Consider the following 12987-nt stretch of genomic DNA (forward strand, 5'->3'; position numbering starts at 1 on the left):
TGCAGCATTGATCACTTAAGTAACACTGTAACTTTGCCTTAAATAAAACTTTACAGCAGCAAACCTTATCACACTCACCCTCAGCTGACTACTTTTCCAATCACAATAAAACAGTAAACATCTGGTATTTCAGGTATACAGTTTTTTTTTGTTGCTTTATCAAGAGTTCTAGTTTATAAGTTGGTTAAAACAAAGTTAGTGTACTAAATTTTCAGAAGGCATGTTTTTTTTCTGATTAGAATGTGATGTGTCCTATCATCTATGCTGGGACCTCAGCTTTTTACAATTTATCAAAGGTTTGATGGCTAAAATGCAGATGACATCAAGATAGGTAATCAAATATGACATAGCGTTTGCAAGACAAGTATAAATACATTGAGTAAATGGGCAAAAAAATCTGCAGAATGAATACAGTGCCCAAAAATGTGAAGTTGCTCACTTTGGCACTCAGATGAATAAAACCATGTTACTTAAATAAAGCACACTGCAGAATTCCAAATTGCAGAAAAGTGTTCTCGTGAATCAGTCACAAAAACATTTGCAAGTACAAAAAAAAATTAAGGCTAATGGACTTTTCCTTACTACGGGGAAATTAAACATAAAAATAAGGATGTTGTGCACCATTTGTATAGAACATTGAGTACATCTGAAATACTTTGTACAGTATTGGTCTGACTTGACGAAGGATGTACAGTCAGTTCTGCTATAATGTGGTAGTGCCATTCTCGTGCAACCCTGTGTTGTAAGAAAATTGGGTCATAGCATGACCATTGAACTAATGGGGCCAGAATCGTGTTGTAACCAATACACACTTTAAAACTTTGTGCTTTGGCAACAGTCCCAATTTGTCATTCACATTATTGCAAATTTGCATTAACGAAACACGTGTTATAGCAGAACAACCAAATGCATCAGAAGCAGTTCAAGAGAAATCTCTGAGCCAAGTGTCTTGAATGCATGGTTGACTACTGAGGAAAGGTTGGGTAAGCTTTGTTTGTATCCTAAGTGCTTTAGGAAAATAATGGAGTTGATTGTTAGATAAGAAGGGCTTTTCCCTGAAACGTCGATTTTACTACTCCCTGGATGCTGCCTGAACGGCTGTGCTGTTCCAGCACTACTAATCCAGAATCTGGTTTCTAGCATCTGCAGTCATTGTTTTTACCTAAGATCCTAAAGGGTCGAAACAAGGTGATTGTGAAAAGATGCTTCCTCTTGTAAGAGATTCTCTAGGTGTCAGTTTAAAAATAAGGAGTCATCTATTTAAGAGAGATGATGAAAAGGTGAGCCATTTATAAAATTTTGAGTTTGAATTTCACAGTGAGGCCTGTGTCTGTGTGGGTTTTCTTTGGGTGCTCTGGTTTTCTCCCACAATCCAAAGATGTGCAGGCTAGGTGGATTGGTAATGTTAAATTGACAATAGTGTTCAGGGATGTGTAGGTTAGGTGCATTAGTAAGGGGTAGATGTAGAATGGTAGGGGAATGGGTGGGTTATGCTTCAGAGGGTCAGTGTGGACTTGTTGGGTCAAATGGCCTGATTGCACACTGTAGGGATTCTATGAATATGTGAAAGGGAGCAGTTGACTGGAAAGTCTCCTGGAGCACTAATGTCAACTTTATATTATGGGAGTTTACAGCAGGAGTGAGAAAACATTGAAAGACATTGACTTGATTTTGTTTTAAAATAATCTAGGATTGATTTTTATTTTAAGAAAACCCAGAAATTGGAAGAGTTTTGGAAGCAATTAAAAGACTCTTTTGCAGCCTGATACACCTATTGTCTCCCATGGTAAAAGGAAATCGTTAAGAGCAATTAGGGAGTAGGATACATCAAGAAAAGAGTATAGTTTGTTCAACCTCCAGACAAGGGGTGTCTCATGAGAAGCCTGCAGACTATTTAGAGAAAGGAAATGTCTCAAAATTAAAATGTGTTAATTCAAGGAAGAGATGTTACAGCTCACAAGACTGGAATTGAAAAGAAACTGAAGTCATACCAACAGATTTGAGAGGGAAGGAGACTTACCTCTGGTTTTTGATCAATTTTGCAGTGACGGTATTGGGTGGTGATGGAATTTTGTTTGGTGGTGTGAAGTCTTTCAAATTATATATTTATCTGTTTTGGTTTATTTTATTTTTCTATTATAATAAATATCTGTTAAACAAATCTGCATTCTTGTGTGTTTGTGTTGTGAAAAACCACCATATTTTAAAAATATGGTTAACAAAATATGAAAAATAAGGTTAGATTATGAAGTTGTTAAAAATATTATACTCAACACATGAGCTTGTCCCTGAAACTTTTCAATTAAAATTTAGGGCTACAAGAAAGGAACCTAATCAGATATTTATAACATTTGCATGGGTATTTCTTTGGGATAAACAGTTTTCATCACTGAATCAAAAGAATTTTTTTGAGAACCTGAGGGAAAATGTTCTGAAAAGGTTCAGAAATAGCATTCCTGCAAATCTAAAAACTTACTGATCATTGAGTCACAAATCAAAGTCTGGGGATCCATCAAAGGCAACATTTTTGAATCCGATTCAATTTTTTAAAAAAATGATGTTAATTATGTAGCAACTATTTGTGTAGCAAGGAGAAAGAATCAGTCAGTGTGTCATCTTAATATGTTAAAGATATCATGACAATAGGAAAAAGCATACTTTATTATTTCACAAGAAACTGAGTGAAACAAAAATATCAGGAAAGTTGAAGATAGAATCAGAAATTTCAAAATGAACATGTGATCCTCTATATTCAGGTTGGATAAAATGGAGAAGTTTAAGATGTTAAGTTTTATATTTTAACCTTCCATAAAAGGTACTTGGAAAGAGCATTTATACCACTTGACTGAACTGTTAGATCCAATATGAAGAGCTAATTTGACTATAACCTTCTAAAAGTTGGGTCACATTGAAAGACAAATCAAGTATCATCTCAATAAGTAAGGACTGTTGTGACTTTTCCTTGCCTGGGACACACTATAATATTTAAGGAATGTTACAAGTGCTTTGGAAAGGGTGCAGAGAAGGTTTATCACGACATTGCCAGGTCTGGAGGGTTTTAGTTATTGAGGAGAGGTTGGATAAATTTTGATTGTTTTTAATGTGATGATAGAGACTGAGAAATGACTTGATAGGGTACACACAATTATGAGAGGCAGAGATAGGGAGGATAGTCAGAAGATTTTTTTACAGGATAGAAAGGTTGACTATAAGAGGGCATAGGTTCAAGGTGAGAGTTGGAAAGTTTTCACGGTGTGGTGGGTGCCTGGAACACGTTGCCAGTGGAGGTGGTGGAAGCAGGCACATGAACACCATTTAAGGTGTATCTTGATAGACACACGAATGGGTAGTGAACAGAACGGTATAAACAATGTATGGGCAATAAGTAACAGGTTGAAAGGATTAGGAATCAGTGCAGGCTTGTTGGGCTGAAGGGCCTGTTTCTGTGCTGTATTGTATGGTAGATAGAATCTGCCTATCAGAAGGTTATTCCAAACTTCAGTACTATTGTGACTCCTTTCATGAATTTGGTAAATAAAGCCTTGTATTTTGAATAGATGCAAAAAATATCAGAATGCCTTTTCTACTTGAAGGCTGTGCTGACAAATGCAGTAGTTTAAGCAGTCACTAATTGTGGAAACCATATTGTGGAGGTGCTGGTGTTGGACTGGAGTGGACAAAGTTAAAAATCACAATGTCAGATTGTTGTCCAACAGGTTTATTTGGAAGTACTAGCTTTCACAGTGCAGCTCCTTCAACAGCTACCCGATGAAGGAGCAGCATTCTGAAAGCTAGTACTTCCAAATAAGCCTGTTGGACTATAACCTGGTGTTGTCTGATTTTTAATTGTGGGAAGCCACTCAAACTGGCTGTCAGTGGCAGCGACATGACGAGATAGGAATCACTAATTGTCAGTTAATGTCTAAAGAAACATTACATGTTAACAGAAATATTTAGATCATAGAAATGTACTGCACGCACACCGACCCTTTGGTCCAATTCCTCCATGCCAACCAGATATCCTATCCTAATCTAGTCCCGTTTGCCGGCACTTGGCCCATATCCCTCTAATCCCTTCCTATCCCATCCAGATGCCTTATAAATGTTGTGATTGTACCAGCCTCCACCACTTCCTATGGCAGCTCGTTCCATACATGCACCACCTGCATGAAAACGTTGCCCCTTAGGTCTCTTTTATATTTTTTCCCTCTTGCCCTAAACCTGTGCCCTCTAGTTCTGAACTCACCCACCCCAGAGGAAAGACTGTCTATTTATCCTATCTGTGCCCCTCATGATATTATAAACCTCTATAAGATCACCCCTCAGCCTCTGATGCTCCAGGAAATGCAGCCCCAGCTTATTCAGCTGTGGCTGAAATCCTCCAACCCTCACAACATTCTTGTAAATCTTTTCTGAACCCTTTCAAGTTTCACAACATCCTTTCGATAGGAAAGAGAGCAAAATTGCATGCAATATCCAAAAATGGCCGAGCCAAATACCTGTACAGCTGCAACATGACATCCCAATTCATGTACTCAATGCACTGACCAATAAAGAAAAGCATACCAAATGCTTTCTTCACTATCCTATCTGCCTGTGACTCCATTTTCAAGGAGCTATGAACGTGCACTCCAAGGTTTCTTTATTCAGCAACACTCCTGAGGAACTTACCATTAAGTGTGTAAGTCCTGCTAAGATTTGCTTTCCCAAAATGCAGCACCTCACATTTATCTGAATTAAACTCCATCTGCTACTCCTCAGCCTATTGGCCCATCTGATTAAAATTTCGTTGTAATCTGAGATAACCTTGTTTGTCCTCTATACCTTCAATTTTGGTATCAACTGCAAACTTACTAACTATACTCCTATGTTCACATATAAATGACGAAACATAGACCCAGCACCAAATCATGTGGCACTTCACTGGTCACACGTGTCCAGTCTGAAAAGCAACTCTCACCACCACCACCCTCTGTCTTCCACCTTTGAGCCAGTTCTGTATCCAGATGGCTAGTTCTTCCATTATTTCATAAGATCTAACTTTGCTAACCAGTTTCCCATGGGGATCCTTGTCAAATGCCTTAGTGAAATCCATATAGATCAAGTCCACTGCTCTGCCCTCATCAATCCTCTTTGTTGCTTCTTCAAAAACCTCAATCAAGTTTATTAGACATGATTTCCCATGCACAAAGCCAAGTTGATTGCCCCAATATGTCTATATCCTGTCCCTCAGGATTCCCTCCAACAACTTGCCCACCACTGACGCCAGGCTCACTGGTCTATAGTTCACTGGCTTATGCTTACCACCTTTCTTAAATAGTGGTACCACATTAGCCAACCTCCAGACTTCCAGCTCCTCATGTGTGATACAGATATCTCAGCAAGGGATGCAGCAATCACTTCCCCAGCTTCCCACAGAGTTCTAGGGTACACCTCATTTCACAACATCCAGTACTTCCTCCTCTGTAATATGGACAGTTTTCAAAATATCACCATCTGTTTTCCCACATTCTGTATCTTCCACGCCCTTCTCCACAGTAAATACTGATGCAAAACACACTTTTGGTATCTCCGCCATCTCCTGCAGCTCCACACAAAGGTCGCCTTGCTGATCTTTGAGGGGCCCTTTTCTCTCCCTCGTTACCCTTTTGTCCTTAATGGATTTGTAAAAACCCTTTGGATTCTTCTTAACCTTATTTACCAAAGCTGTCTCATGACCCCTTTATGCCCTCCTTATTTCCCTTTCAAATATGCTCCTACTGCCATTATACTTTTCTCAGGATTTACTCGATCTATCCTGTCTGTACCCGACATATGCTTCCTTCTTTTTCTTAACCAAACCCTCAATTTCTCTAGCCATCCAGCATTCCCTATACCTACCAGCCTTTCTTTGCAGCCTAACAGGAATATACTGTCTCTGGATTCTTGTTATCTCACTTCTGAAGGCTTCCAGCCATCCCTTTACCTGTGAACATCTGCCCCCGATCAGCTTTTGAAAGTTTTTGCCTAATACCATCAAAATTAGCCTTCCTCCAACTTCAACTTCAACTTTTAGATTTAGTCTATGTTTTTCCATCACTGTTTAAAAACTAATAGAATTATGGTTGCTGGCCCCAATGTGCTCCCCACTGACGCCTCAGTCACCTGCCCTGCCTTATTTTCCAAGAGTAGGTCACGTTTTGCAATTTTTCAAGTAGGAAGATCTACATATTGAATCAGAAAATGTTCTTGTACACACTTAACAAATTCCTGTCCATCTAAACTCTTAACGCTATAGTAGTCCCAGTCTATGTTTGGAATGTTAAAATCCCCTACCATAACCACCCTATTATTCTTGCAGATAATTGAAATCTCCTTATAAATTTGTTTCTCAATTTTCTGCTGACTATTGGGGGGGGGGGTCCATAATACAATCCCAATAAGGTGATTATCCCTTTCTTATTTCTCAGTTCAACCCAAATAACTTACCTGGATGAATATCCTCCCCAAGAACAGGTGTAACGCTATCCCTTATCAAAAACACCACTCCCCCTCCTCTCTTGCCTCCCTTTTTATCCTTCCTGTAGCATTTGTATCCTGGAAAATCAAGCTGCCTGTCCTGCTCATCCCTGAGCCATGTTTCTGTAATTGCCATGATATCCCAGTCCTTGGTTCTAACCATGCCCTGTGTTCATCTGCCTTCCCTGTAAGGCCCCTTGCATTGAAATAAATGCAGTTTAAATTTTTAGTCCTACCTTGTCCCTGCCTGCCCTGATTGTTTGACTCACTTCTTTTCGCAACTGTACCAGTTTCATATTGATCTCTTTCCTCACTATCTCTCTGGGTCCCATTTCCCACCTTCCTAGTTTAAATCCTCCTGAGCAGCTCTAACAAATCTCCCTGCCAGTATATTAGTCCCCTTCCAATTCAGGTGCAATCCATCCTTCATGTACAGGTCACTTCTACTCCAGAAGAGATTCCAATGATCCAAAAATGTGAATCCTTCTCCCCTATACACCAGCTCCTCAGCCATGCATTCACCTGCTCTACCCTTCTATTCCTATCCTCCCTAGCTTGTAGCACCAGGAGTAATCCAGATATTACTACCCTCGAGGACCTCCTTTTTAAATTCCTGCCTAACTTTTTATATTCTCCCTTCAGAATCTCATCCTTTTCCCTTCCCATGTGGTTGGTTCCAATGTGTACAATGACCTCCTGCTGGTCCCTCTTCGCTTTGAGAACATTCTGCACCCACTCTGAGACATCCTTGATCCTGGCACTAGGGAGGCAACACACCATTCTGATTTTTCGCTGCTGGCCAGAGAAACGTCTCTCTGTGCCTCTACTAGAGAGTCCCTTGACACAATCGATTGCTTTGAACCCGACGTACCCCTCATTACGTTAGAGCCGGCCTTGAAACCGGAGACTTGGCTGTTCATGCTACATTCCCCTGAGAATCCATCACCCCCTACATTTTCCAAAACAGCATGCTTGTTTGAAATGGGGATAGCCAGAGAAGACTCCTACACTACCTGCCTCCCTCTCTTACCTTTCCTGGCATTAACCCATCTATGTGACTGTATCTGCGGCTTTTCTCCCTTCCTATAACTGCCATCTATCATACCCCCTTGGTCTTGTAAATTCCTCATTGCCTCGAAGTGCCACTCCAACTGATCCATTTGATCTGATAAGATTTGCAACTATCAACATTTCTTGCAGATATAATCCTCAGTAACATGTAAACTCTCTCAACTTTTGATGGTGGAAAAGGAGATATTGAGTCCTGTTGACTAACAATGTGAAGAAATTATTTGTATAGATCACAATTATTTATATAGATCACAATCCCTTAATTTTGTTTGAAAGATTTCTGACAGGAATTTGCAGTTGTTTTGATGGTGCTTAATCCTCATTTTGTATAATTTTTAAATCATCCATGTTTCTATGAGAGGAAACATTCTAATGGATACTTTACTAAGTGCACTTATGGAAGAGACAATGCTGTGACACAAAACTTATATAACACAGTCAGGGAAAGAGTTTGGTTAATGAAACTTTCTGACCAACGTTTTTGAATCAAACTCTCCAGATTATTAAAAGACTGGGGAAGACCACGATATTTGTCATGTTAATATTCAAGGGAAAGGCTTCACAGAAGTGAAGACTAGAACAGAAATGAAGCAGATAAGTCAAACCTATAGATTTGACATGAAAAGGAATTTTTTTTGGTTTTGATGAACTGTCAGTATATGGATTTTGTTGCTTCGTGTGCTTTGAAATCTTCCAAATTGTGTTACATTTAGATGGTTTGGTTTCGTTTGATTTTATTTCTTTGCGCAATAAACTTTTGTTTTATTGTTGAAACAAAATCTGCAGCCTTGCGTGCTCAAGAGTTCAGTAGAAGACCACCACATTAAATAAACAAAAATAAAATACGATTGAACAAGCTACATTTTGTCCTGGGATTTGACTTCTCCAGTGGGGATCATAATATTTGAGGAAAGTTTACTTCTGTCTGAGGATGGTGAGACTTTGGATCTCTTTTTCTCAAAGTGTGGTAGAAGCAGAACATTGCCTGAAATATCCTGAAAGTTATTCCAATCAAATCAAAGTTTCTTGGGGGTGGATGGCATTACAGCGTTTAAAGCACTAGCTTATGATTTGAGGATAAAACTGTTCTAGTGATTGCTGCTATGGAAGAGTACAGTTAGAAAGGTCGGTGGATCTACTCTATAACTCATATGGCTGGAAATCCAAGTGAACGATGAACTATGGCAAAAAACCAAGAGAACTCCAGATGCTGGAGCAAAAACAGGAACAATAACAGAAATTGCTTGAAAATCTCATCAGGTCTAGCAGCATCAGTGGAGATAAATTGGTTAACATTTTGGATCCATTGACCTAAAGTCAGAGCTGATGGTAGCTAGGAAAATTTTTTTTATGCAGAAGTTAGGGTGGGATGAGGAGCTACGGAGTAAATAATAGATGGAGATAGTGACCAAAGTGAGAGAAGTACAGTTGGACAGACCAAGGTGTAGATAATGGTCAGCCTAGGAGAAGGAGTGGCTACTAATGGAAATTATTTGTGGCTAACAATGGGTAGTTTGTAATAGCAGACCATGTGATAACAAGGCTTGGTGTGTGGGGATCAGAGTAAGGTCATGGGAGAAGGTGCCTCAAGCCCAAAAATTGTTGAACTCAATATTGAGTCCACAAGGCTGTAGACTTCCCAAGCGGAAAATAAGGTGCTGTTCTTCCAACTTCCGCTGAACTTCACTGGAGCACTGCAGCAAGCCTGAGACAGAGATGATAGCCAGGGAACAAGTTGGTGTGTTGATGTGGCAAGCAACTGGAAATTCCGGGTCATTTTTACAGAGAGAACATAGTTTTCCTGCGAAGTGGTTACCAGTGTATGCTTTGTTTTCCTAATTTAGAGTAGACTACATTATAAGCAGCAAATGCAGTAGCCTAGATTAAATTTGAAGTGCTTGTAAAGCACTGTGTCAACTGGAAGGTGTGATTGTGCTCTTGGATACTGAGGAGGGAGGAAATATCATTCTCTGTCCTCCTGACTTATACTTTCCCTCCCAGTATAGAAGAAATGCACCGGCATACATGAACAGATGGGAAACTGCCTGTGATTGGAATCAACAATGCATCACTGAAATAAAAGCAAATTATTGTGGATGTTGGAGATCAGAAATAATAACAGAAAGGGCTTGAAAGACCCAGCATGTCTGTCAGTATCTGTGGAGAAAGAAGGTAACTTTTTGAGTCGATGTTTCTCTCGCCTCAGATGTTGCCAGACCTGATGAGATTCTCCTACACTTCCTGTTCATATTAACACAACGCTGGGACCAGTTAACAAATTCTGCCATTTTGGATTTATGGTTACAAACTGTCTTTTGAAGAAGAACTCAGCACATTCCTTGGTAAGGTAACTAATAACTCTGGCTGCCAGACAAGGTGAACAAGAAGAAATGACAAACTGAGCCACAGGACCAGGATGTCTACCAGAAGGCCTATATCCTCAGAACATTGTTGTATCACAAAGTCTGGACTGTGTACAGAAAGCAAGGATACATCCTAGCAAAATCATAAAAGATAAATGAAAGTCTGTTCAGGTGGCAGAAGTTTAATACCATATTTAGATGCAGGTACGGTTATAACATTGAAAAGACATTCGGACAGGTACACGAATAGGAAAGGTGTTGAAGGATATGGACTAAACTTGGGCAGATGGGACTGGTCTGGTTTGGGAAACCTGGTCCATATGAGCAAGTTGGACTGAAGTGTCTATGCTATGTGTCCCTATGGCTGTACAATTTTCAAAGTGAGTTGGATAAGTGTGAAAAAAGAACTGGATATACTTTGCAGGGATGTGGGATAATGGTCGGGGTGGGATTAATTGAATCGCACTTTTGAAGTACCTAATTCTAAGTACCCTGAGAACAACTGAAGTGGTTTGTCATTGGTAATTGTTTGTTTCTCCAGGGTCTATTATAAATTATTTACAGCACAATTATCCAGGGAGCAACTTGTTTTCCACTCAAATTTAAAAACAACAAAATTGAGCTAATTTCCAGGCAGCACGTAGGCTTTGTTTGAAGCTTTGGAAGCGTGTTCTCGGGAAAGAAAAGCTGTTTAATTCCTTTTAATTTTTCTCCTAGGCAAGCAAAATTGTGATGGAAGTAATAGTGAAAATTTAAAACCAAAAAATGACCTGAGTATTACCAGATCTCTCTTAGCCTACTGTGCAATATTCCTTATTCTCCACACTATCTGATTTGCTTAGTCTCATTTTACTTGCATTACCCCTCTTCATTTTGGAAATCTTTATTATGCCTCATTCTGCTTGCAAACCTCAGAATATCTCATACCTGAATTTTTAAACTTTTTTATTTATAAGCCTGTGTTTAGTTTTGAGCACTAAACTCAGGAGGGATAAATCGGCCAGTAAGGGGAAAGGGGATGTGTTGTGGTGTAAATTTAGCAGAATGATATCATGGTATGAAGCATTAAATTATAAGGACAGATTGGATAACATGGCTGCTTAAGAAGATTAATGTTTTTAAAAATGCTGAAAGGATTTGATAAAGTACTTAGTGAGAAACTCCTCTCTTTGGTTGACAAATTCAAAACAAAAGGAGATTAAAATTGAGCAATTGAAGAGTGAAATCAAAAAGACATTTTTTTCCAAAAGGTGAATTTTTGTCATCTCCCCAATCCATAGACATATGATGGATGCTCAATCAATGAAAATTTCAGGACTAATATTGATAACAGTTTTATTAGTTAACCACTAAGGGTAAGGATGCAGTGTGGTGGTTGGAATTGAGGTACAGATAATCTGTAATCTAGTTGAATGTTGACACACGTGCAAAGGAATGAGTAGTTTATGCGCCCTTTTAGATGTCAGCATCTTCTCCTATCTGAAAGGCATCATATCCTGTGGTTATCTCCTACTTCTATGACACAGATAGTGGCATAGGCCTTTGCTTAGGGATTTTTGATTGCTGTCGTAAGACAGGACAGTAAAGCTTGGCTATATGTTTTTAAAAGCTAATATTCTAATGTTCAGGTCCCCTTCAAATGGTTGAAATACGACTCACTGTCTCAAAATAAACACTCTGTGGCTGTTTCTTGGGAAATTCTACTTGGCATACAGGAGTATGCTTCTTTGATCATTAATCACCTGCACAGAGGTATACAGTGGAACTTCTTGCTCATGAAAACATTCTAACATCAAGTTCTATGAATGAGAGTCTAAAATCATGGCATCTCTTCTATATTCTCCCTGAGCTCCCAAAAAAATACTTATCCTTGAAAAGCCTTCTTTAAACTGCCAAGACTTTAATCTACAACTGTCAAGAAGGTGTGTCTGATTTATTTAGTTGTTTTTCAAAACAATTTACCTATTTATCACTGATAAATAGCTCATTAGGGGTGAAGACTTGTATAAAGTTCATAGGTCCAATTGAAAATCTCACCTAATTTCTTATAGAGGAAAGTTTCCACAATCTTGGAGCAAAGACTCACTTTATCTTGGCATAAACAGGCATTGGACAGTGGAGGAATCCAGAAGTAAATGAGCATTGAGGTCTAATCTTCTGGCCTTAAAAAAAAAATTAACTGGTGCACATGACCTAATTGATAGACTGAAATTAGGATGTTATGCACAGATCACAAGTAGTAAAAACCGTCATTATTCACTGAGATTTTGCCTATTCTTGGTGTAATGAAGGAAAGGTCTAGTCTCTTTGTTGCAGAATGCTCCAAGTAGTTGGACCGTTCCGTATCACCTGTCACTCATGGAGAAATTTGTGAAGAAAAATGCATCCTTGAGACCCTACAACAAAAGGAGAGGATTGATCTTGCTGGATTCTTCCCTGAGCAGACTGTCACAGTTATTTGGCAGAATGCTCCATCGCCAGTACTTTCCGACAAGCACCAAGATGTTGTTTGGCTGGTGGTGAGCAGGGCACTACCTGTCAGATCCTTCATGCATGCCCCAGACTCTGTGCCATCGTACGCTGCCCTGGAAGCAGCTGCGAGGGGAATGAGACTGTCACACATTTCCTTCTGGATTGTGCCTTTGCAAAGGATGTCTGGAGAGAGGTGCAGCGGTGTTTGGCAAGGTTCATCCCCAGCAGCTCTGTAACACAGGACTCTGTGCTCTATGGTCAGTTTTCTGGGATGCAAACTGAGACAAACAAGAACTGTGCCTGGAGGATCACTAATTCCTTGGTCTGCAAGAGTTGACCCGACTGAGTGTTGCAGACTGGCACATTCCATGCTCCAGGACTATATGCTGACGGACAAACTAAAGCTTAGGGCAACTGCCACCAAGATGCAATGGGGAAAGACCATTGTCTATGGTCTTTCTGCTGAAGTCAAATGGGATGCTGTTCAGTTATGGAATGCACCCGGTATCTCAAATGTATATAAATATAATCTTATACAAGTAAGAAGCGCCTTTGGTTCGTTTGGTAGATAAATTCAAACTCC

Source organism: Hemiscyllium ocellatum, chromosome 14, assembly GCF_020745735.1.
Source record: "Hemiscyllium ocellatum isolate sHemOce1 chromosome 14, sHemOce1.pat.X.cur, whole genome shotgun sequence".
NCBI lineage: Eukaryota > Metazoa > Chordata > Chondrichthyes > Orectolobiformes > Hemiscylliidae > Hemiscyllium > Hemiscyllium ocellatum.